The sequence below is a fragment of the Hylobates moloch genome, unplaced genomic scaffold (genome assembly GCF_009828535.3).
Source record: "Hylobates moloch isolate HMO894 unplaced genomic scaffold, HMol_V3 SCAFFOLD_2, whole genome shotgun sequence".
Classification (NCBI taxonomy): Eukaryota; Metazoa; Chordata; class Mammalia; order Primates; family Hylobatidae; genus Hylobates; species Hylobates moloch.
The window spans coordinates 160,469,933-160,492,225 of NW_026652277.1; the positions used below are offsets into that span (position 1 = coordinate 160,469,933).

General features: G+C 38.3%; 1 protein-coding gene across 4 annotated transcripts in view; it reads right to left on the bottom strand.

The window, feature by feature from the left end:
- The window catches only part of HIVEP2 (HIVEP zinc finger 2), a 201,608-nt gene that overhangs the window by 63,473 nt on the left and 115,842 nt on the right, over positions 1-22,293 (bottom strand). For 2 of the 4 annotated variants that reach the window (XM_058435604.1, XM_032160539.2), the window contains exons 2-3: positions 21,610-21,722; positions 4,740-4,807 (exon numbers count right to left, since the gene is read on the bottom strand). The gene's annotated coding sequence lies outside the window, so the exon portion shown is untranslated. The remainder of the gene's footprint in view (positions 1-4,739; positions 4,808-21,609; positions 21,723-22,293) is intronic. The other 2 variants (XM_032160556.2, XM_032160529.2) reach the window with 1 other exon arrangement.

Consider the following 22,293-nt stretch of genomic DNA (forward strand, 5'->3'; position numbering starts at 1 on the left):
TCTACTAAAAAATACAAAAAATTAGCCGGGCGAGGTGGCGGGCGCCTGTAGTCCCAGCTACGCGGGAGGCTGAGGCAGGAGAATGGCGGGAACCCCGGGGGGCGGAGCTTGCAGTGAGCCGAGATCGCGCCACTGCACTCCAGCCTGGGTGAAAGAGAGAGACTCCGCCTCAAAAAAAAAAAAAAAGAAGAAATCCAAGGGAGCCGAGGGAGTAGAATATTTCAAGGAGGAGAAAGTTCAAACACAATAGAAAAGTCACATTAAAGGAGAAATTTTTAAATGTCTACTGAAATTGCCAATTGATAGATCATTGAGGCCTTTTATGTGAATAATTCCAGGGAGACTGAGATATTAAAACCAGATTCCATTAAAACAAAAGGTAAAGAACTTGACATTTCTAACATAGATTAATCTTTATGAATTTCAAGCTGGGCATGGTGGCTCAGGAAGCCTAGTCAACATATTACATTAATATTAATAAGATAATTGTGATCCTCATAAGTGATTATGGAGTACTCATTATCTGTCAGGCATTGTGGTAGGCGTTTCACATGCATGGTCTTGTTTAATTCTAGATAATTTAGATGACTCCACAAGAGTCTTTCTTGAATCACAAATTGCTAGTCTTCTGCACAAAATATCCAACTTGATTATCTGTACTTTAAGAATAAGAACTGTGTCTTATAATTCCTTTCTTTTGTGCCATCTGGTAAAGTTTTGGGGACATAATAGAAACTCAATATCCTTTAAAACTCTTGATAACATACCACATTCTTGCTATACACATAACTTTGTATTGGACAATAGAGAGGATTTTTTTTACACTACCCAATTCTATACAAATTTGGAAGCTTATTGGAGACACAGGGCATGCAGGTGAAAGTTTAAATTATAGCTCTAAACATCAATTAAGTGCTACTACATTTATAATAGTAGTATATGAGTGCAGTAAAAAAGAGATTGCTATAAGCTAATGTCATGAAACAAATATTTATGCAGCTGGTAGAAGTTAAATAAGGGCTTGAATATTCTGACAAGCAGAGACAAGGCTTTCCAGGAGGTGCAAATGCCTGAGCAAGGGAATGCTCGTGCATCTCACGAGAGCCAAGAGTTCACAGCCAATGATTTATTTAGCAAAGTCTTCAACCCTACTGTTGTTTGCCCCCAGTTCAGCCCATTTCCAGAATATATTTTTTTCTTCCTTATATTTCCTTAATTCATCTCTTTATCTACTTCTCATGGTCACAAGCCTCTGTTATCCTATCCTATTTCAACTACGACCATCTCCTCATCACTCAACTCACACTATTAGCACTGCTAAGAATCCACAGTTCTACTTCTGAGGTCCCTTTGGATTTCTTAGCACTCTGCACAATAGGACACATAGACCACCAGATACCATCCCCTGCCTCTGGCATTTCTCGTTCTTCACTCTAACTCACTGCTGTTTTCCCCACACAAATGTGCTCCAAGACCTCCTAAAGCAAACTATACATTGTCCTCTTCCAAGCCTCCCCGGCTCAAAGTCAGTCTTAATGCACAAGGCTCTAAATCATAATTTACAGCTTGGAAACCATTAATCCTGTACAGAAGGAACTGAGTTTACTGCCAATGAGTTGTTCAAATACTAAGATAGATTCTGGTTCTATATTAATTTTTATTTAAGTTCCTTATAAAAATGTTTGTAATAGCACCAGAGGGTGTGTGTGTGTGTGTGTGTGTGTGTGTGTGTGTATGTACATATACATATACACACAAACATGCTATCTCTCTCTCTCAAAGTGGGGAGGAGTGGGTGTTGAACAATGACAGCTCCTTGAGGACAGGACACACTTTTGTTCAACTCAAGTTGAACTGTATTAGCAAGAGCACGAGAGGACTTAAGAAACAATACAAAATAAGGCAGATTCTTCAAGCTATCCTTCGATCCCGGATTCTAAAGACTAAAATATAAACTAAGGTTAGAGGGCCCAAATTTTATTCTCTGAGTCTCAGAGATTAGGTCTATATATTTTAGAAATGTAATAGTACCTTCTTAAAAAAAATTACTTGGTAATTAACCTGACTGAAAGCTCTGGCTAAAATACTGTGGCTCCGGCTTAGAATACTCTATGGTTGTAGCCAATGCTAGAAAAAACACACTTTCTGTTCTAGGCTCTGTTCTCTCACTAAATTTCACTTTGGCTGTATGCTGATCATTTGATCTCATTTGGAGACGACTAGCAGTCACATATACACCATCAAGTGACAATCACAATGCCAAATCTAAGTTATTTCATTTCAAATAAGCATTGGACTATTATTACTAATTTAATAAGCAGGAAATGCCCATGTGTCTTATGTACTATGCTGGACACAACTTGCATGGAGACAAATAAAACATTACTAATAAGTACAAGATCCTCAAAGTTCACACTCTGTGCTGTAAATAATGAATGATAGCACAATTTTTAAGAGTAAAGAAATTGACAAGGCAACGGAAGAACACCAAGTAGGAAGTGAAGATAAGAATCTGCCTTGAAGAATTGTAAAACGAAGTGCAAGAAAGTAACACTTAAAGTAGATCTTGGCTGGGTAGGATGGCTCACACCTGTAATTCCCAACAATTTGGGAGGCTGAGGCAGGGGGATAGCCTGAGGTCAGGAGTTCAAGACCAGCCTGGCCAACATCTCTACTAAAAATACAAAAATTAGCTGGGCCTGGTGGCACACGCCTGTAATCCCAGCTACCCGGGAGGCTGAGGCAGGAGAATCACTTGAACCTGGGAGGTGGAGGTTGCAGTGAGCCGAGATCACGCCGCTGCACTCCATCCTGGTCAACAGAGTGAGACTCTGTCTCAAAAAAAAATAAATAAGTAAAATAAAAATAAACTAAATCTCAAAGGAGGAGGGAAGGGATATATATGGAGCATGTATTATTTGCCAGACACAGGTGACAAATTACTTCACTGTTGCCACCATTTTAGACATGGTGAATCTGAGGCAAGCCAACTGAAGTCACCTGCTAGAATGTCACACAGCCAGCTTCAAACACAGCTTTGTATGTTCTGTCCAATGTACAAGCTCCCTTCTAAAGGCAAGGAAGCCTTCTTTAGGTGGAAAAGTGAAATAATCTTTATTGCACTTAAAGTTTCCTAAAAATTACCTCTTACGAAATATTTACTTATAATGATTAACAGTTTATGATTGTAGCTGTAAGTTTCTATCTGCCCATAAAATGCTTTTAAAGCTGGGCGCGGTGGCTCACGCCTGTAATCCCAGCACTTTGGGAGGCCAAAGCGAGTGGATCGCTTGAGGCCAGGGGTTCAAGACCAGCCTGGGCAACATTGTGGAGCTTCGTCTCCACAAAAAATTAGCCAGGCGTGGTGGCATATGCCTGTAATCCCAGCTACTCGGATGTATGAGGCCCGGGAATCTCTTGAACCCAGGAGGTGGAGGATGCAGTGAGCCAAGATGGCACCACTGCATTCCAGCCTGGGGGACAGAGTGAAACTCTGTCAAAAAAAAAGAAAGAAAGAAAAGAAAAAGAAAAAAGAAAAGAAAAAAAGCTTTTAAAACCCAGTCCATTGAAAAATGCCCAGGAACCAGGCAAGGTGGGTCAAGCCTGTAATCTCAACAATTTGGGCAGCCGAGACAGGAGGATTGCTTAAAGCCAGGAGTTCAAGATCAGCCAGGGAAATATAGCAAGAAACTGTCAGGAAGGAAGGACAGAAGAAAGAAAAGGAGGGAGGGAGGGAAGGAAGGGAGGGAGGGAGGGAGGGAAGGAGGGAGGGAAGGAAGGAAGGAAAAAATTAGCTGGGTGTGGTGGTGTGCACCTGTAGTCCCAGCCACTTGGGAGGCTGAGGCAGGAGGATTGCTTGAGCCCAGGATGCATTGAGCTATGATCACTCCACTGCTCTTCAGGCTGGGCAACAGAGTGAGACCCTGTCTCAAATTTTAAAAAACGAAAAAAGGGAAAAAAAAAGGAAAATGCTTGGGGTTCAAGGTCTATGTAAGAGATATGCAAAACTTCAAAAATGTTGCAAAATGTTGTGTCTATATGCATTTTCCTGGGGAAAAGAGTCAGGAGCTTTTATGAATCTTAAGGGGGTTTATAAACCTCTACCCCAGAAAAGGCTATGAAGCACTAATCTACAAACTTTTGCTAAGCTTTTTAATGTTTTCCAAAAGGAAAAATACTTTTGTAAATTTAAGTTTCACATACAAGGAAATACATTTCATATATAACAGGGAAGAAGATTCATATATTCTACCATAAGGTAACAACTCGATAAGGAGACACTGAAGTGACCCTTTCCCATGTTTCTAATAACTACTCAGGATGTTAACAGTGAAAGGACCATTTAGAAAACTAATTTCCTTTTCATCATGCTTGTTAAGTGTTTACTTTAATTCACATCCTGTGTGACCCTATGGGAAAATTTTTAACTAATACTGGGGAAAATCCCATAGGGTTACACAGGATGTGAACAGGGCCTGTACTGAACTACCTTCAGCTTGAAAAATAAAATTAGATAGGTGAGTTTCACTTTCTGTTTGTCATAAGTTCCACTTTCTGGCTCCCAAAGCTTAGATCCACAGTACATCTGTGTCCGTGCAATAAAATCCCAAGATTCTCACTCTCTGTTAAAGGAAGGATTTCGGCGTGTTGTATAGCAAAATCTTTTCCGCAGAAAAATGCAAATCTGTAGTGCTAATCAAGGAGAGGCGGCTGGAGCACTCCCAAATGCTCCTCCATACCTGGGCTCACACACAGTTCAGCTGCCGTTTTCCATTTCCTGTGGGGAACATACATCATACCACTTCCCCTATAGAAAAAAGAAAGCAGCCCGATTTAATTGCTGATGGAAACATTGTCATACTTTCCACTGGCCAAGCTTGAAACCATTACTGATTTAACCTTCATTAATTTTTCCACAACAATTTGCAGAAATGTCAGGAAGCAGCTGTACGAAGACTGATTAATTGTCCTTATCACCACTACTTTACCAGGCTCGCTCTCTCTCTCTCTCTCTCTCTCTCTGTAGCCTCACCACCTCTCCTCCCTCTCTTTCAGTTTAAAAATATATTTGGGATTTTTCTGTTTTGGTTGGTATTGATGGTGGTATATCATACTCTGAAAAATCCAGATCTATTTTTGATGTCTTTCAGTGGCCCAAACATTTTCAGATCTGGAGGAGACCCCATGAAGTTTGGGACAGCATCCACGAAGGAAAAGGTTGCTTCCTGCTGATTACTCAGTTATAGCTGTTTAAACAGACGTTCATGAATTCAAGTCTTACAGCAACACTGCATTTATTAGTCAATCACAGACACTAAAATTCACTTCCGAAATGTGAATTAGAAAATCAAATGCCCTTTTTCTATTTTTTTTTCACATTCTTTTCTCCCTCATCATTTTCATTTGAGCTATACCATCTGTCCCAGCCTATCAAATAATGTACTGTGCATGCCTGGCAAAAACAAGTGGAACAGTACACCTCATAACCCCATGTACGCAACCACTGAGCATCTATAAAAGTGGTACATAACAGAATCTGGCCATCTGGGGATAACTGGTTATAGCAAGCTTAGCTTCTCAGCCAGCACTCAGATTTGCAGACTTTTAACTAGTTGGCAAAGCATCAACTAGTGTTCAAGAAGAGAAACACTAACAAACATTTTTTTTTTTCAAAACACAATAATTCAGATATAAATTTTCAAAGGTGTATTTGCCAATGTTGCTGACAAGAAGGCTTCAAAAGCCAAGATCAAGGCACTGTCATGTCCTTGAAATGCAGCCAGAGTCAATCCAAATCTAGCATTTTGCAGCATTACTAAACTTTTTGGGTATGAACATATTTTTCCTTCCCCATATTGCCTGAATATATACAAGCAAGGGATTAAAGCCGAACAGACTTTGAACCAAATGACATAGTACCTTTCAGAGACAGCTCCAGCAGACTGGGAAGAGTTCCTCCTAGGACTACATTAAAAAAAAAAAAAAAATCCAAAGACTCTTCATCCCAGATACACTCATTCGTGGTCTAACCCCGAACCAAAGAAAGACAGATTGGACAACTATGGCTTAAGGCATTAAAGTAATAACTGGACATGTAGCATAGTGGCCCAGATCATGGACCACAGAGCCAGAATACTTGCTTTCAATCCCATCTCTGCCACTTGCCAGACATACAAATATTCAGGCAAGTTACCTAACCTCTCCGTGCCTCAGTCTTTTCATCCATAAAATGGGGATACAAATAATATTGTTAACAGAATTCAGAATTATACGCATTTAAAAATGGCACTAGGAAGCGAACTCTAAATGCTAGCTATTAACTCTATATTTTTCTGTTGATATTTCAGGTATCTATTAGCCTAATAGTGAGGAGGAAATAATGTGACATGAGTTCCTAAATTAATTTAAGAAAGCCCACTGGGTTGGCTGAAGGATTTCCCCTGATAATACTCATATTGCTTGAAACACCACCACCAAAACTGGGTCAAACAATCAAGGCTAAATATTCTATTGTTTCTGTTGACTATCCATCCCCTAGCTGTCACAGGACAGCAGGCCTTGTGATGCCATGGGACGTAGAGGCAGGCATGGCTGGAGATTACCACACCTCACCACCATCTCCAGGCCTGGAAAGCAGGGGTGGGGAGAAAGCCACCACAGACCAGCAAAGTGCAAACAAAGACAGAAGCTGGCTTGGACTTTGTCATAATCAAAGTACTCATTGAAGAAGCCAAAGGCACTCATTCCCTTGGCACTAAGACCAGGGTTGAGGTGCCAGGAGGCCACACAGTGCAGGAAAGACACTACTTTTAATTCCTGCTCCACCATATGACCTTAAGTAACTCTCACACTCTAAAGCCTTAATCTGTAGTAAAACACAGGATTTCTTCTACATCAGACCTTTTGAGTCTTTTGGCTGCCATGACCTCCTTGGCAGTCTGATGAAGCCTGTGGGCTCATTCTTAGGGGAATGTTTTAAACTATGCTGGATTACAAAGGAAACCAATTACCATGAATATAGGTATCTCATAATAACTTTCGAAGCAAACTTGTTGACAGTAATATACATGATTCTTTATTAATAATTACAAACAAGACATAGTGCAGGTCTAATATTCACCATAAATCAGAGTAGTCATAATCATAAAGATACTTTTAAGATATGAATCACAACGGTAATGTGATATGAAACTGTCTGTGATTTCTAATGGTGACAACTTCACTGACACTGCTGAAACTACTGTCATTTGTTGCTTACATGAATAATGAAGGGAGTGCTAAACTTCAGTTAGAGATTAATGAAACACAGTTTTTTTCTCAACCAAATTTTCTGAATTCTGTCCATTTGTGGTTAAGAGCCCCAGCCTAGGTAAATAATAAATCCCTTTATAATTCCATTATCTCAGATCAATGATTGCATTGTGTCCCTGGCTCCCTCCACAGAGAAGATTCACAAAGAGAAATAAAGCAATTCCTATTCTTCCCAACTGTGTGGAGAAAAACAGACTTACAGGATAGAAGTGCCTTTCCTCATCCCTCTCCAAGTGAAGGAAGGAACACTTATTGACTTGGAAATGAGTTACCCAAACACTATCAAGCCCTACCAGCCTACAGGCAAATACATAAGAAGTGGCATTAACACCAATTAACCACAGCTCCTGTTCCAGCCCCACCTGCTCACACAGGACCTCCAGTCCCTTTAAAAAGTCCCAACTAAGTATATCTAGGATTCCAGCAAGGGAGACTTACAAGAGCCCACAGGCAGTCTGACAGCCAGTCACAACACCATCTGCCATGGCTTCCTTCCTGCACCAGCTCCCCCTAGCGTCCTCAGGAAGGATCCCCTCTGCCGCCTCTGCAGATGGTGCCCTCAGTAAGAATGCTAATACCCAGTTGCCCCCACAGACAGCAGAGTCCATACTTCCAGGAAAGAGGGGTTCTTGCCATGGGTCCCACACTTTAGAAAGCCTGCATATCACAAACAAGCACAAATAAATTCACTGAAAAATCCACAGCACCTTTATCATAGGCATCCAGATGTCCTGTAACCCTAAACCCTGCGACAACGGTTTAAGCCCCCAGGGAAATGCTTCTCTTGCCCAATCTCTTTGCACCAGTCAAAGAGTAACTCAGTTGGAATGCCCTGAAGGTTCGTGGATTGTGACATTGCAGTGTGGAGTTAGACATCATTTCCAAAGCAGAGGAGATTCAAGCAGCATTAACGCTTAGGTAAAAGAAAAGACTTAAGAGTCATTTCTCTCAGATGGTGTGGATGCAACAGATTCTTGCATAACAAGTCTAGCCATGCCAAGCATCCCTTTCCTGGTTTCTCTTCGAGCTCTGATCAGTGGTTCTAGAATCGTTAATAATTAGAGCAGCATTTGGAACAATAGCGCATGGCACTTGAAGAGTGTTTCACAATTAAACAATTCTTACGCTTAAATTTGTAAAGATGTAACCTGCATGAAGCATGATGCCAATTCTTTACATTAGCAACTAAAATGGACACTAAAAACAAACTTGTGAATAGTTTTGCTTCTGTAAAAACAGCTGAGGATTTAATTCAATTTCAAAAAAATATTAAAAAGCTTCAGCAGCATTTAAATAATTTTGAATTTTAAATGTTTTATTCATTCCTTTTAATATAGATTTATTTACCTTTCAATTTTAACATGTGATTTTGGATATTTTGTAAGAAAAATCCTTTTTTAAAAATAGCTTAAAACATTTTTATACTTATTCTAATTTACATATATGATGAAAATATACTAATATTTTGTATATGTTGAATACAATTACATTACATGCTTAAATCCTTTAGGTCACGAGAATGAGTACATGTGGACACCTTAGAATATATAGTTGCTTTTTTGGAGTTCGAAAACTTAAAAAGCAGAGATTTTTAAGAAGCAGTAGAAAATCTGAAAACAGTCAGTCTGTTTAAATTTTAAAGCTGCAAATAATGAAAGTAAGCAGACTTGTCAAGCATGACCCATATAAAATTCACTAACAGGACATTAGAAATTATTTATTTAATAAAGATTTAATTACTGTTCAAAACAATAAAAATTAGCCAGAAAATTATTCTCGTCAAATCCACAACGTGAACAGGTCAAACGAAATCCCTGCAACTTCATGTTCTGTGCAAATAAAGATTTTATCACTGATCAAATTAAGAATCTTTGTGGGCCTCCATTTGAACTCTTGCCTCAGCGGCCCCATAAATACTGGCAGCAATGACCCTCCCTAGCTGTGTGTCCTTAAGGTCCAAATCAAGGTTGGCTTATAACCAATTCTCCTTCAAGACTGTGACCAAAGCAGTTCTATCAGGTTTTTTGCTTCCACTCTTCTTCAGAATCTCACAAAGTTTATGGCTAATACCTTGTAGCCGTGTAACACAATGGCTCAGATCCAATCCCAGAGGCTAGGGAGGCAACAGTTACACCTTTAATTGACCAACTTGGAAATCTTCTGTCCCATCTCGGCCAGCTACAAAACCATAGCTGAATACCAGTGAGTGACAACACATACTAGGGGCGAGGGAGGGGTGGTTCTGCAATTTGAAAGCAATAAAGTCCATACATTTATAGTTCACACCTCTGGAGCTGGTAGAAGGCATTTCCCTACCCGACATTAAAATTCAGGTCACGTAGGAGGAAGAATGGCCACAGAGGCCAGAGAGAATGAAGGAAGATTCAGAAAGTGCCTTTTCACATTTTTGCTCATGATCCATTTCTTAAACTTAGAGGATAAATCTTGTAGCAAGTTTTTTTTTTCCTAACAATTTACATGAGCACAATGAACATTTTCCATGGAGCCGGCCCTTCACACTTAGAAGCTTAGAGGAAGGATATTTCCTAGACATCTGGATTAAGGGACTGACTCCCACAGTAATCCATATCAGTATTTGTTTAAAGATCTCTATGGGGTCTCGATTTTCATGTTTTAAATAGAGAAATAATTTTAGAGGTTTTGCAGATACATACTAAAGTCCAATTACACACACACACATACACACACACACATGCACATCACATACCCCCAAAAGCACGAGGCTGAGTGGTGAAACAGTGAAGGGTTGAGTTGCTTGCCCAAGCTCTGCAAGCTATTCTATGAAATTCAGAGCAAGAACCTCAGTTTCCTGATGTTTCAACCAATGACCTTTCCAGTTAATCACTGAGCCCTCCCACCACAGCTAACTACTCATATTGTTGCCATGATATTGATATTATTCAATTTAGAAATCTCTTATTAAGGTTTTGATAATATTAGAAAATAAAACTTAGAAATCATTAAGTTATCAAGTATCGTTCTTATATTTTATACATTATTATAAAATGTGTAAGGTCAAACACATCTAATTTTAACAGACATTACAGAAACTGTACAGAACATTTCCAAACTTAATTCTCTAAGGCATCTAAGAGAGTGTGACTAAAAATGTTATCCTGAGTTAAAAAGATTTAAAAATGTGTTCTCCAGAAAATGTTAACTAATTGCATCTGTTCTAAAGAATAATTAAAGTGCCGATAATGAATTTAATTAATTAATTTAAGATGCCAACCTTAAAATAAAATTGTTTTAATATTTTCAGCAGACTTCCAAAATGCTTCAAACATACGCATATAAAAAGGGCATATGTAAAATAAAAATAATAAATGATTATAATTTAATAAATTTAAAATAAAACAATAAATATCTTCAAATAAATGAATTAATTATCTTCATCCACTAGTTTGCTTCTATATTCTAAGTAAAATCCTAAGTGAACAGATCATCCACGCTAAACAGAACAATCATGCTTCTTCAAAAAACACAAATATCATATATCTGATTTAGAAATTTATTTTCAATATCTGAAAAGCATCTAAGCTCCTTAAAATAAAATATATCTTATTATATAAGTCTTGGTTTAGGAGAAATTTCCATTATGTGTATGTTTAAATAGCTTAAGAATAAAAACTTATATCAAGACACTTAAACCAAGCTTGTCCTTTAATAAAGGATAAATTATTACCTGGGAAGGGACATAGCACTACACGCAGGTTTACTGTGACCTGAGAGATTGGCTTAGGTCTCCCCAGCCTCAACGGTCCCTCACAATTCCGACCATGATCCCTGGTTGAAATATCTTGCTAGTGCTTCCAAAGGTGGAAGATGTCCCCATATTTTGGGGAATTCCCTGAGGATATTTACACGTACAGATGAACAAACATACTATCCCTATCTTTCCCAGGTTTTCCCGTAGAAAAGGAGAAAATCAGCCTAAAAAAAATCTTACGACTTCAATTCTCAAGGAAAATGAATCCCAGTGTTGTAATAGGTAAAGCCTGATAAGAATGCATGGCAATTTTTTCAGAAGCTCTGAGAATTTCTACTACCATGAACCTGACAGCTAGATTGTTGTACTCTAGCAGGCTGAGCACATTTTAGGGTTCTAAATGGCAGGGAATAGCTTTGTGAGGTAGAAACATTAGTATATAATACTCACCTCATAAATGTAATTTCAGACAAGCTGTCTACCCATAAAACAGGAAAGCTGACTTATATTGGCTAGTTTCCTATAAGAAGGATGAATTTTATCTAAAATTTTGCCTGTTTTCTCTGCTCAGCTATATCTCTCAGCTCACAGCCTGGGCTAAAACAGGAATTCAGCAAACGTTTGTGGATTGAGCGATCAAGTGAATGGATGAATGAGTGAATGAATGATTGTAAACATGCTCACTCTCCATACTCATGTACTTTTGTGCCTTTGTGGGGTTTAAGAGCAATTGCTTCTTCTTCCATTCTACTACTCCTGTTAATTTCTCTCTTGTTATTCCTGTTAAATTATAGGAGGGTTTGATATAATTTAAAATACCCCTTTGTAATAATATGGATACCTCTGTGAAAGTTCTTTTATCAAGCCCGGTTGGCTATATAATTGCTTGAAAAAACAAAAACCAACTAAACATAACCATGATATAAATTTCACCCCTTTACATTTTATAATAATAGGCTGTTCATCTTAACAAAGCAATTTCTGAATTTTTCTTTAACAAGCTCTATTATTATTCCTAAAGGTTCAATTATTAATAGTATCCCTATCACCTCCTGCTAGCATATTGCACCCCTGCCCTGTGTTTCCTGAGGCTGGGTGTGACAAAGTATGCCTGCATATGACTGTGTGTTTTGTCTATGTATTGGCACATAAATATCCTTGAGGACAGGAAAAGAACTGGTGTATGTGTCTGTGTGCGCGCATGCACGTGCACGCACTTCCCTGGATTGTTCTCCATGGAAATCTCCCTCCAGATGGGAAAAGAGCCAAGGAGAGCCCGAGGACTTCCCTGACCCTAAGCCAAGGGTGTGGCAAGTGTGCTCACCATTATCAGCTGGTGCCCAAAGTGGGAAGGAGGAAGGAGGTAGCAGGGAGGAGGAGGAAAGCTGGTAGTAAGTGTGGAGATCTTTTAATTGCAAGAAAATAATCTGGGCGTCTAACATTTTTGCAGTATTTTAAAGTGTGCAAAGACTTCACAGGACTAGCGCATTCTCAAATGACACCTCTAAGACCAACCCAAGCATAAAGATCTTCTGAGGCTTATATAAACTTTGCCCATTAAGGAGAAGTCACAGAAACAGCTCAGCCTTTTCCTCACGGTGTACTTAATTATGTACTCAAGATAAGTAATAACCTTTAGAATGTTTTCACCCTGTGTTTGCCTGTGTTTTCAGCTATATTTCTATACTGAAACCTCTTCAAATTCACACAGCATTCTTAAACTGCCAAATCCATTGGTCCTTTCTTAGATCACAACATTGGTGATGACTTTGCGGCATGATACGCTGAACACTCCCTTAAATATAAGGCTCTAAGCTCAAGATCTGACATACCCTAAGCACCCAATAAGTAAGAGCTACTCTTGTTAGCAAGCTCCTCCTCCCTTAGCTTCCTTGAGAATTGCCTCTGTTAGTTTTCCAGCTACATTTCTGACAGCTAAAGTACTTTGGAATCTTTTATCTGATCTTCAAAGCCCAGACAAAGTGTTTTCCCCCAATAAACTTCCCCACTTTTGCAGTGTCAGAATTAATGGCACTCTCTCTTGTGTTCTCATAACCTTTGCTCAACTCCCATTATCTCACTAATCATGGCCTGCTTTGGATTTTAGTTGAGCTAATTTTTTTTTCAAGACAGCGTCTTGCTCTCGCTTAGGCTGGAATGCAGTGGAGCGATCTCGGCTCACTACAACCTCCACCTTCTGGGTTCAAGCAATTCTCCTGCCTCAGCCTCCCCAGTAGCTGGGATTACAGGCATATGCCACCATGCTTGGCTAATTTTTGTATTTATAGTAGAGATGGGGTTTCACCATGTTGGTCAGGCTGGTCTCGAACTCCTGACCTCGTGATCCACCCGCCTCGGCCTCCCAAAGTGCTGGGATGACAGGCATGAGCCACTGCACCTGGCCTGAGAACTTATTTTATATCCTCAACTAAATTTTCAGCTACTTGAGAACAGGACCATTCTTATTTCTCTCAATACTGAGCACAATGTCTTGCACATGGCTGGCTTTCCATAAATGTTGGTTGATTTAAAAGTTGACAACAGATATTAAATTGAATCTTTAACTGCTTCCTGTTTCCCACCTTTCATAGCCAATCCCAAGCCAAAGCCTATAGAATATTCATCTACAGTGTCTCTCCCAAACCCACTTTATATTCCTATTACGGTCATCCTAGTTCAGAACTTTACTACTTATCATGGAGACTATCCCAATAGCTTCCTAATTTGTCTCCCTCCAGGTTTTCCAAATCTTCTTGGTGATACCATCTGTGGTGAGCAGATTAGTCTTTCAAACTATAACCCAATCAGGTGATTCCTTAGCTCAAAAGTGGCTAAAGTTTTTCTAATGCCTACCAAACTGATGTGCTAATTACATTCCAGACGTTCTATACTCTCTAGGTCTCTCGGCTCTTCCCTTCCTCTTCTTTCATGTCTCCTCTTCACTTACCAATGTTATGTTCCAAACATACCATGTGACTTTTCCTTCCATAATCACCACAACTTTATCCATCCCAACACTTTACGTAGGTGAATATCATTCTCACCACCTATCAAAATCTTGCCCATCCTTAAAGCTGTCTTCAGGAAATACTTCCTGCTCCCCAAGCCCTCTACCCAAGCAAACCCATAGGAAAATGGATATGATTTCTTTCTCTTCACAAAACATTTTATTTATACATCTCTGAGGGCCCTACTACAACTTTTCTTATATCCAAGTCAGGTATGTACTAGTCCGATCTCTATTTTAGGTAGGGTTTATAAGCAACTTGAAGGCTGAAATGCAGACTTACTCATCATTGTATTCCTCCACAGCACCAAAACACTACATTGCATATGGCAGAAATGCCATAAATATTCATTGAGTTTAAATGAACTGAAGCTTTTAAAAATAGCCAAAAAAGCTCAGGTTCCATGTAAGAAGAATGGGGCTCAAGCCAACTGAGTGTTGGCATCTGTGATGATTGGTGTCCTCAAAATTTCCACTTAAGGATGATGACAGAATCAAGCTCTGCTACAGCCAATGAATAATTTATTTGTGCACAAAACATTCTGTTAATGGAAATCTTTTTATGGCTCAAGATCTAAAATATATTTACTGCCCTATAGTTATTAAATGTTTGCTTTAATCATTAGGTACACAAGGTAATGACAAATGATAATTACAGGATCATTATATACTCTTAAACTGATTTAATCAAGAGTATCTCTTCTGAAATTCAAAAACTCCTCAGTGGATGGGGATGGGAAAGATTACACTGGGACCAATCAACTCACTGCTACCATCAAATTTAAGAAACTAAGGTTTTCTGTGGTTAGAAATACCCCCAATTGAAAGAGTAACTTTAGATACAAATGCCTAGTACCTTTTTTCAAAGCTCAATTAAAAATCCCCCTGCCTCCCCGAACTAGACTGCCTCAATCAATGAAACATATCAGAGAAAAAGAGAAGTGCATGTGTTTGCGCATTCCCTAGATGTTCCAGCCTGCCAAAAAATGTTTCTTTGCTGTGCTATTTCAGCAAGTCGTGAGATGGCAATGATCATCCTCCTCAAAAGAAAAAGGTAGCTATTTTTCCTATATGTTTTTATTTTAAGAGGCTGGAAGGCACACTTCTGGCTGCTGAGAGTACTCTGACACGTACACATGTTCCTGAGGAGGTGAATTTGTGGGGGGATTTTGGCAGGGTGAAGGTTAAGAAAACCTAAAACCATCCTAAGCTCTTGGGAAATATTTAAGGAGCTGAAAAAAAACAGCAAAAAGAGGAAGATGATGAAGTCTTCCAGTGAATTCCTGTTTCCAACTATAAACTCTCATGAAAAACGAAAAGTAAAGTAGTATAAAATACATGCTTTTTATCTATATTTATCTCAGACTCAACTGGTACACAATCAAATTCATCACACTACTAGACAAACCAGCTTCTCTCTTTACCTCATGTTTTCTATTAAAAGTGATATTCAAACTCCAAAGCTCAAGGCCTGGGGTCATCACTGACAGCTTCCTCCTGCTCCCCACCCCCAGAATGCACGCACATCCACACAAGCTCACCCTAGACCCAATCAGGCAGCCCCTACGCTGGTGTCCTGCACACTTTCCTTCATACAGCCTGTGTCTGTCAATCCTTATCACTACCCTCCAGCCAGACCCTCACACCAGTCTGATCTCCCACCACACAAAGCAAGAGACCGGCAAGTACTCTGGGTACAAATGGCAAAGTGCCAAAGGCCAGATCCAGGCCTGGTGCCCTTGCATGCCTGGGATCCAGGGACAATTCTCAGAGGCGGTGAACTGTGGAGTTGTGGAGGGTCCTAAGAAAAACAATTTGAGTGGAACGCAGCCACAAGGGCACCATGATGCAAAACCTGAGAAGTAAGGAACTGACGGGGATATGGGAGGAAATCAGAAAGAATTTCCTCAACCTGGGATTCGAGTCTCCACTGAGGTCTGCGATGCAGTGCCTTCATCTGTGATGTAAGTGTGGGAGGACATACAGGGCACAACATGAGATGACAGCTCTTGTTTGAATTCATGGAAGTGCCTCCTAAGTGGCTTCTGTGCTTGCAGTGACTGCTGCCCCCCACCCCACCTCAGCCGCCATCCAATAGGGCCCAGCCCGACCCATCTCCCTGAAGCGCAGCTCTGAGTGCAGTGCTCTCCTGCTCAAAGGTTTTCAGGGGCTTCCCACGCCCCTTTGTCCTGCAGTCAATGTCAGCTGTGCTTTGCCTTCACACTACACAGGAATCCCTCGGAGTCAGAGACCACATGTAATTTATCTCATTAAATTTTTTCAGAGGTCAATTATTTTTATTGCCATAGTCAAAACAAGGAGAATGAGACCTCCTAGTCAGGGACTGTAGGGGTTTTTAGGTTTGTTCTGCTGTGTGGGGAAGGGGTTTGTTACTATTTTACTATAAGAGCAATTTTTGCACTAAAAAATTCATAAATTTGTATTCATGACCTGGCTCTGGATATTTAATAAGTATCAGACTTGCAGATTCATCTCACAAATGTAATTAAAATGAAACCTGTGTCCAGGTGTCGATTTTCAGTCCCCAGAGTGAATTTTAAAACAGAAACTTGGCCAGGTGAAGTGGCTCACACCTATAATCACAGCATTTTGGGAGGCCAAGGTGGGCGGATCACCTGAGGTCAGGAGTTCAAGACCAGACTGGCCAACATGGTGAAACTCCATCTCTACTAAAAATACAAAAAATTAGCTGGGCATGGTGGAGGGTGCCTGTATACCAGCTACTAGGAGGCTGAGGCAGGAGAATCGCTTGAACCCAGGAGGCACAGGCTGAAGTGAGCCGAAATTGTGCCACTGCACTCTATCCTGGGCAACAAGAGTGAAACTCTGTCTCAAAACAAAAAACAAAAAACAAAAACAAAAACAAAAAAAACCTCACAAGCAATTATTTTTATTAAACCCAACAAATATTTATTAAATGTCTACTATTTTTTCAATCACCATTTTTAAGAATAAAGAAGACACAAACAAGCAATTTACAGTGAAGGCATATGACAGGAAAACTTCACATAAATTACTTTATTATAAAGTGCAAGTACAAAAATGCATACAAAAAGTGGCATGACAGAAGTATAAATTGTTAAGGGGTGATGCGGGCAAAAGAGCTCAAACATGAAGAGAAGTAATATTACAATAAAATTATTAACCAGACTGACGTCAGTAAAGTGCATTAACCCAAAATGCAAATAATAGATGAGGTAGAAAATGCGATTAAGAAAGAGAATTTTTCTTTTGGCAATTCATGGGTGAGACGTCAATGTGATATCAGATTCAAACATAAAATAAAGATCTCTATGTGGGGGATTTTGTCCAATATCCAATTAAAGGATTTATAGTGAAAACTGTAACTGCCAAGGGAACCGGAACTCCAGAGGCCATTCTTGATCCATAAGGGATATTGCTTGGAAATCATGAGATTCTCAGATCAGGGAAGTGATTGGGTAAATTTAACAGTTGGTATCACCAGGTTTCAGTTTCCAGAAGGTGATAACTGACAGAGGTCTGGAAAATTTACAGTCCACATCTTTCTACAGCATTTTGTTCCTTGGACTACCTCAAGATTCCCTAAAATTATAAGATTTGACTCTGCCGCCAAATTTTGATACGGCTGGCTTCTATTTCTTTATGTCAGTCATAATAAACAGAACATAGTGACCACATCCACAACGCTCCAACATTTGAACACTGCCAGTTAACTAGACCGGTGACTTGGCAGTGACTGACATGTTAGCCAAAAATGGGAGAACCAGAGTTGGATTCTGGTTCTATGACTCACAAGTGCTGTGACTTTAAGCAAATTACTCAACTAAAACCAACCCCCCCACCACGAAGCCTCCCGTCCCTTATACACAAAATAAAGTGTGAGCAATAACTACATAATAGTTATTGCTTCAAATGAGATAATGCACATAGAAGCCATTTGTAGACAGAGAGTAAGTCATTACACAAATATTAATTCATGACATCATAGAAACAAGGCATATGATCAGTCGCTAAGATCCACTGTGTAGGTTTTGCATGGAGAGTGAAAAATGAGAGGCTCCTTCACACAGCCACCCTATACTGCAAACTGAAGGAGACAGGAAGGATAGACAGAAGGAAATACTATGAAATGATAGGAAAGAAGCCTTCAGTCAGGGTTTCAGATGGCCACAGCATGCTTGTGGAACAAAATGGGATTTGCTCATATTACTGGTTTAGTTAATACTTACTGATGGAATGATGAATATGTGAATGAAAAGTTATTGAATGCATGAATGAATGAAGGTATAACCAGGTAAAATACTTGAAAAACAAAGCAGGAAGAGTCAAATTGTGAATAAGAAAAAATAAGAAAATAATTTTGGAAAAATGTAGCCATGTAGCTCAAACAAGCTAACAGTAATGGGCTCCACTCACCTAAGCTAGAATAGCAAAACAAAGGGCAGTCTGTAAGGAGGCCAGAAGAAATCTAGAGCACACATAAGAGTCCACATTTTCACATCAGTTTGTAAATATTAATACTCAAACATAAATACTGATAGACTCTTCTGTTATCTTAAACTACAAAGAACCAAACAGAAGACTTCTGTGCATCTGAAGAGCTATAAAAATATAAAAGGAAGTCCTGTACAATAGGATACATTTTGAAGGCCACAATATACTGAAACTTATAAGGTCTACTCTGAATGATCTGTGATAGCAGAAGTTATAGTACACCCAGAGATAAAAGATAGCAAATCTAATTTGCACCCTTATCAAATTGTTATAAGACCAGCTAAAATGTATCCAAATAGAATGAATTAAAATGGTTTTCTTCCTTTTCATTTTCCTAATTGGTATAAGTAATAATAAGAAAAAACATATAAAGGCATATCAAAGAGAAAGGAGAGATAAACAGATGAAGAAAAGGTTTGGGGAAATCACAAAATATAGCAATTTCCACAGAACATAGAATTATGTATTTTGGACTTCCTAATTTAAAGTAAGACTTCAGTGATGTCTGACTCCAAAAATTACTAACAGTAATAATTGTATAACTATCAGCAAATTAATTACTGCTCTTTGACCCAATATTTTCAAGTTTATGAGAGTCTTAATAATTTTCACCTTCTTTTTTTAGGAAGGAATATCACTTACATAATTCCTAAATAAATATATCCAATGTAGTGACAGCATATAAATCTGATCACCCATGTGTTTAAAAGTCCAGACTCCAGCTAATATCACTTTAAAATGAATAATGTCAAGACCAGTCAAAAGCATTCACTGCTTGAAGGAAAATGCCAGGACATGCAAAGCAACATTATTATAAAAAATAATAATTCGTATTTACTAACTTTTCAAAAAGTACCATAAAAGGAAGAATAGTCTATGGATGAGAATGTTCCTTTCTTACTTTGCAAACTGTTTTCTATTTACTACCAATTTGTGGTGGGAGGAGTTGAGCACATTTTTAAAATTTATTATTTGTAAAAAAAGTTATATTGAAAAAAATCCTCATTTGGGCTAATGCACAGGGCCAGGTTCATTGATAAAGTCACTAAGAGGTTGCTGAGTATGTATTCCATATGCATCATGAAAATGCTTATCGATTCCATATGAAGTCCTTCCTTACCAAAAGAAGTATTTGATTTAATTGAGAAAATATACCTAGCCCTTTGAGTAAAGACCATGTTGACAGGCTAAAGAATCAGTCACGTGATAAATGAAATCTAATCCTGGTTACATTTAACCAGTGACTGCAATGACTATTACCCCTATTAATCACCATCATCATAACCACTACTATGAACTCCTAGTACCTGCCAGGTATTTAATCCTCATAGAGCCTTAGGAACTAAGCAGCATCCTTATTTAACGCAAAACAATTGTTTCAAAGCACAGTGACCCCAATGAGCTGACTCAACCAGAGGAGTCCAGAACTCACAGTGCAATAAGCAAGAAGGCCATCTGCACTCAATGTCCAGGCCATGTCCATTCTCAAGAGGCACTGATAAAACAGTCGCTTGAACATAGTTTAAATTAGGTACCACCAATTTAAATGTCACTTAACACTTAGGAGACTTTGGAAATAACTGTAAAAGCCAAATTTGGGAGTAGATGGAAAATTAAATGTGGCAAAGACATTTAAGTTAGTGGTTCAGATTATTAATTTTAATCTTCTAACATTTATTATAGCTATTGAAAAAATTAAGGCCTTGCTTTTCACACTTTTAAATATCTGTCTTCCTAATGGGTTTTTCGTCTAACTGCCTCATATCCCTTTAATTATCCAAAACTTTTTCCAAATGGCACCATGTGTCCATAACAATGAAAATTATTGGTGGCAAATGAACACTGAACCATGAACCTTATGGGCCAAATGAAAAGGGGTCTCTGGAATGTCCACACTTTATATTTCTACACTCACTGGATGCTCAAAAGCTACACTAGCAAATCAAGTTCTTAGGCAGTGGAGATTATTTTAGACAAAGCTTAGGGCAGTTGTTGGCACTGCATAAACTACAACACTATCACTAAAAAACCACCTGACATCATCTTGTCTTAGGATGTTCACAGGTAAAGCAGACACTATTAGTGGGTTTAGTTTAGAAGCTGTCTTCCCAGATGATTAGACACTTTCCTCTCTTGTTCGTTATCATTCATCAGCTTTTAAAATAGCTCCAGTTTATTTGGAGGAAAATTAAGTAACAAGCTGTACAATTTTAGAATCATGAATAACATTTAAAATTTCAGAAATTCAAATCTTGTGACCTAAATTAGGAATACAATTTTTTTTTTCCAATTTTTCTTTACTGTGTAAAGGGTTAATTAAAGCATGAGTTTGCTTGGATTTTTTAAAAAAATTACCAAGCCCTAAAATCAGTATCATTTAAATTTCTGATGCCAAAAATCTGTTTGACAGAGCAGGCTTTACTATACTGACATTTTAACAGTAGCCAAAGTCCTGTTCCCACTAAATTCTGTCTTGGCAGCACCAATAATTTGCTAAAAGCCTAAACTCCTCCTGGTATCTAATGTGTTCTTAACCTCAGGAGCTTTCCACAGCAGCACAGTGCAACAAGGAAGCTGAATCCATCAATCCTTCCTTAAGATTTCTATTCTTATTACAGAAACCATGATTTCTATAAAATGAGAATGGTTTAAAATACAGAAAGATGCTAATTTATTTCAAATGTTCATTACATCTTAGATGTGAATCTGACAAAATGCAATAAAACTACATATAAAAACCTTATTCAAAGTAAAATCTGATATTTTTACATTACTTCAAGATTATAACAAGCAAATCATCATTAATACATCAAATAAAAGAATTTGGTTTCAAACTATAAATGACAACATTTTCTAATCTTCAGCTAAAATCAGATATTTCCAAAAATGCAATAAAGTATGAATATTTTCATTTAGATAACATACAAAACATCTATCACAGGTTTCAAGAGCCTCAAATAATTACTGTCAAAATTTCACATAAAGCTCATTTAATATTGTGCTTGAGGAATCTCTCCAATAACTTTGAAATCAAACCATATAGAAAGCACTTGGCTTGACTTACCTAGTGGCTGTATGTTAAAGGATCGGTAAAAGAGCATCCCAACCAAATCAATTCACTTAATTTTTCAAGTAGATCTGATTACTATGGTCTTTTAAAAAATTCAAAGGCTCCACCTAATGAGAAAAAAAACAAAGAATTACATTTAAACCAGAGCATGATTATATGATCTATACATTAATAACACAAAAATCAAATCCAGACTATTATGATATTATACTATCTTTTCCTAAGTTACTGTGCTACTTAAAGCTATAAAACAACAAAAGCGTCTAGGAATTAAGTTAAATTTTCCAGTTTTGGGTAAAATGAATGTTCAAGCATAGAGAAAACAATAAAAGAATACAACAAAGTGTGAGAACAGAAGAATTTGTTATTGGCAGGTGGAAATAATGGTTATATAATGTCAGTTAAGACATTAAAATTAGAGATGGGGGAAAATGCAATTTATTGCTTTGGAGTTACACTCATTGATTCTTCTAATTTACTGATGCAATGAAAATTTGTAGGTGACAGTTCCTGAAAGCCATTAAGCCCTAGCTACATGCAATCTCTGTTGAGAAATAGAAACTAATATCTAGACAGATCATTTAAACATAAAAATGGTCAAGAAGTCTTGGAGATAATTCGCTAGCATGGATTTCCAAATCATTCTGAGAATGTTACACCTTGTCTCCACAGAAAGTG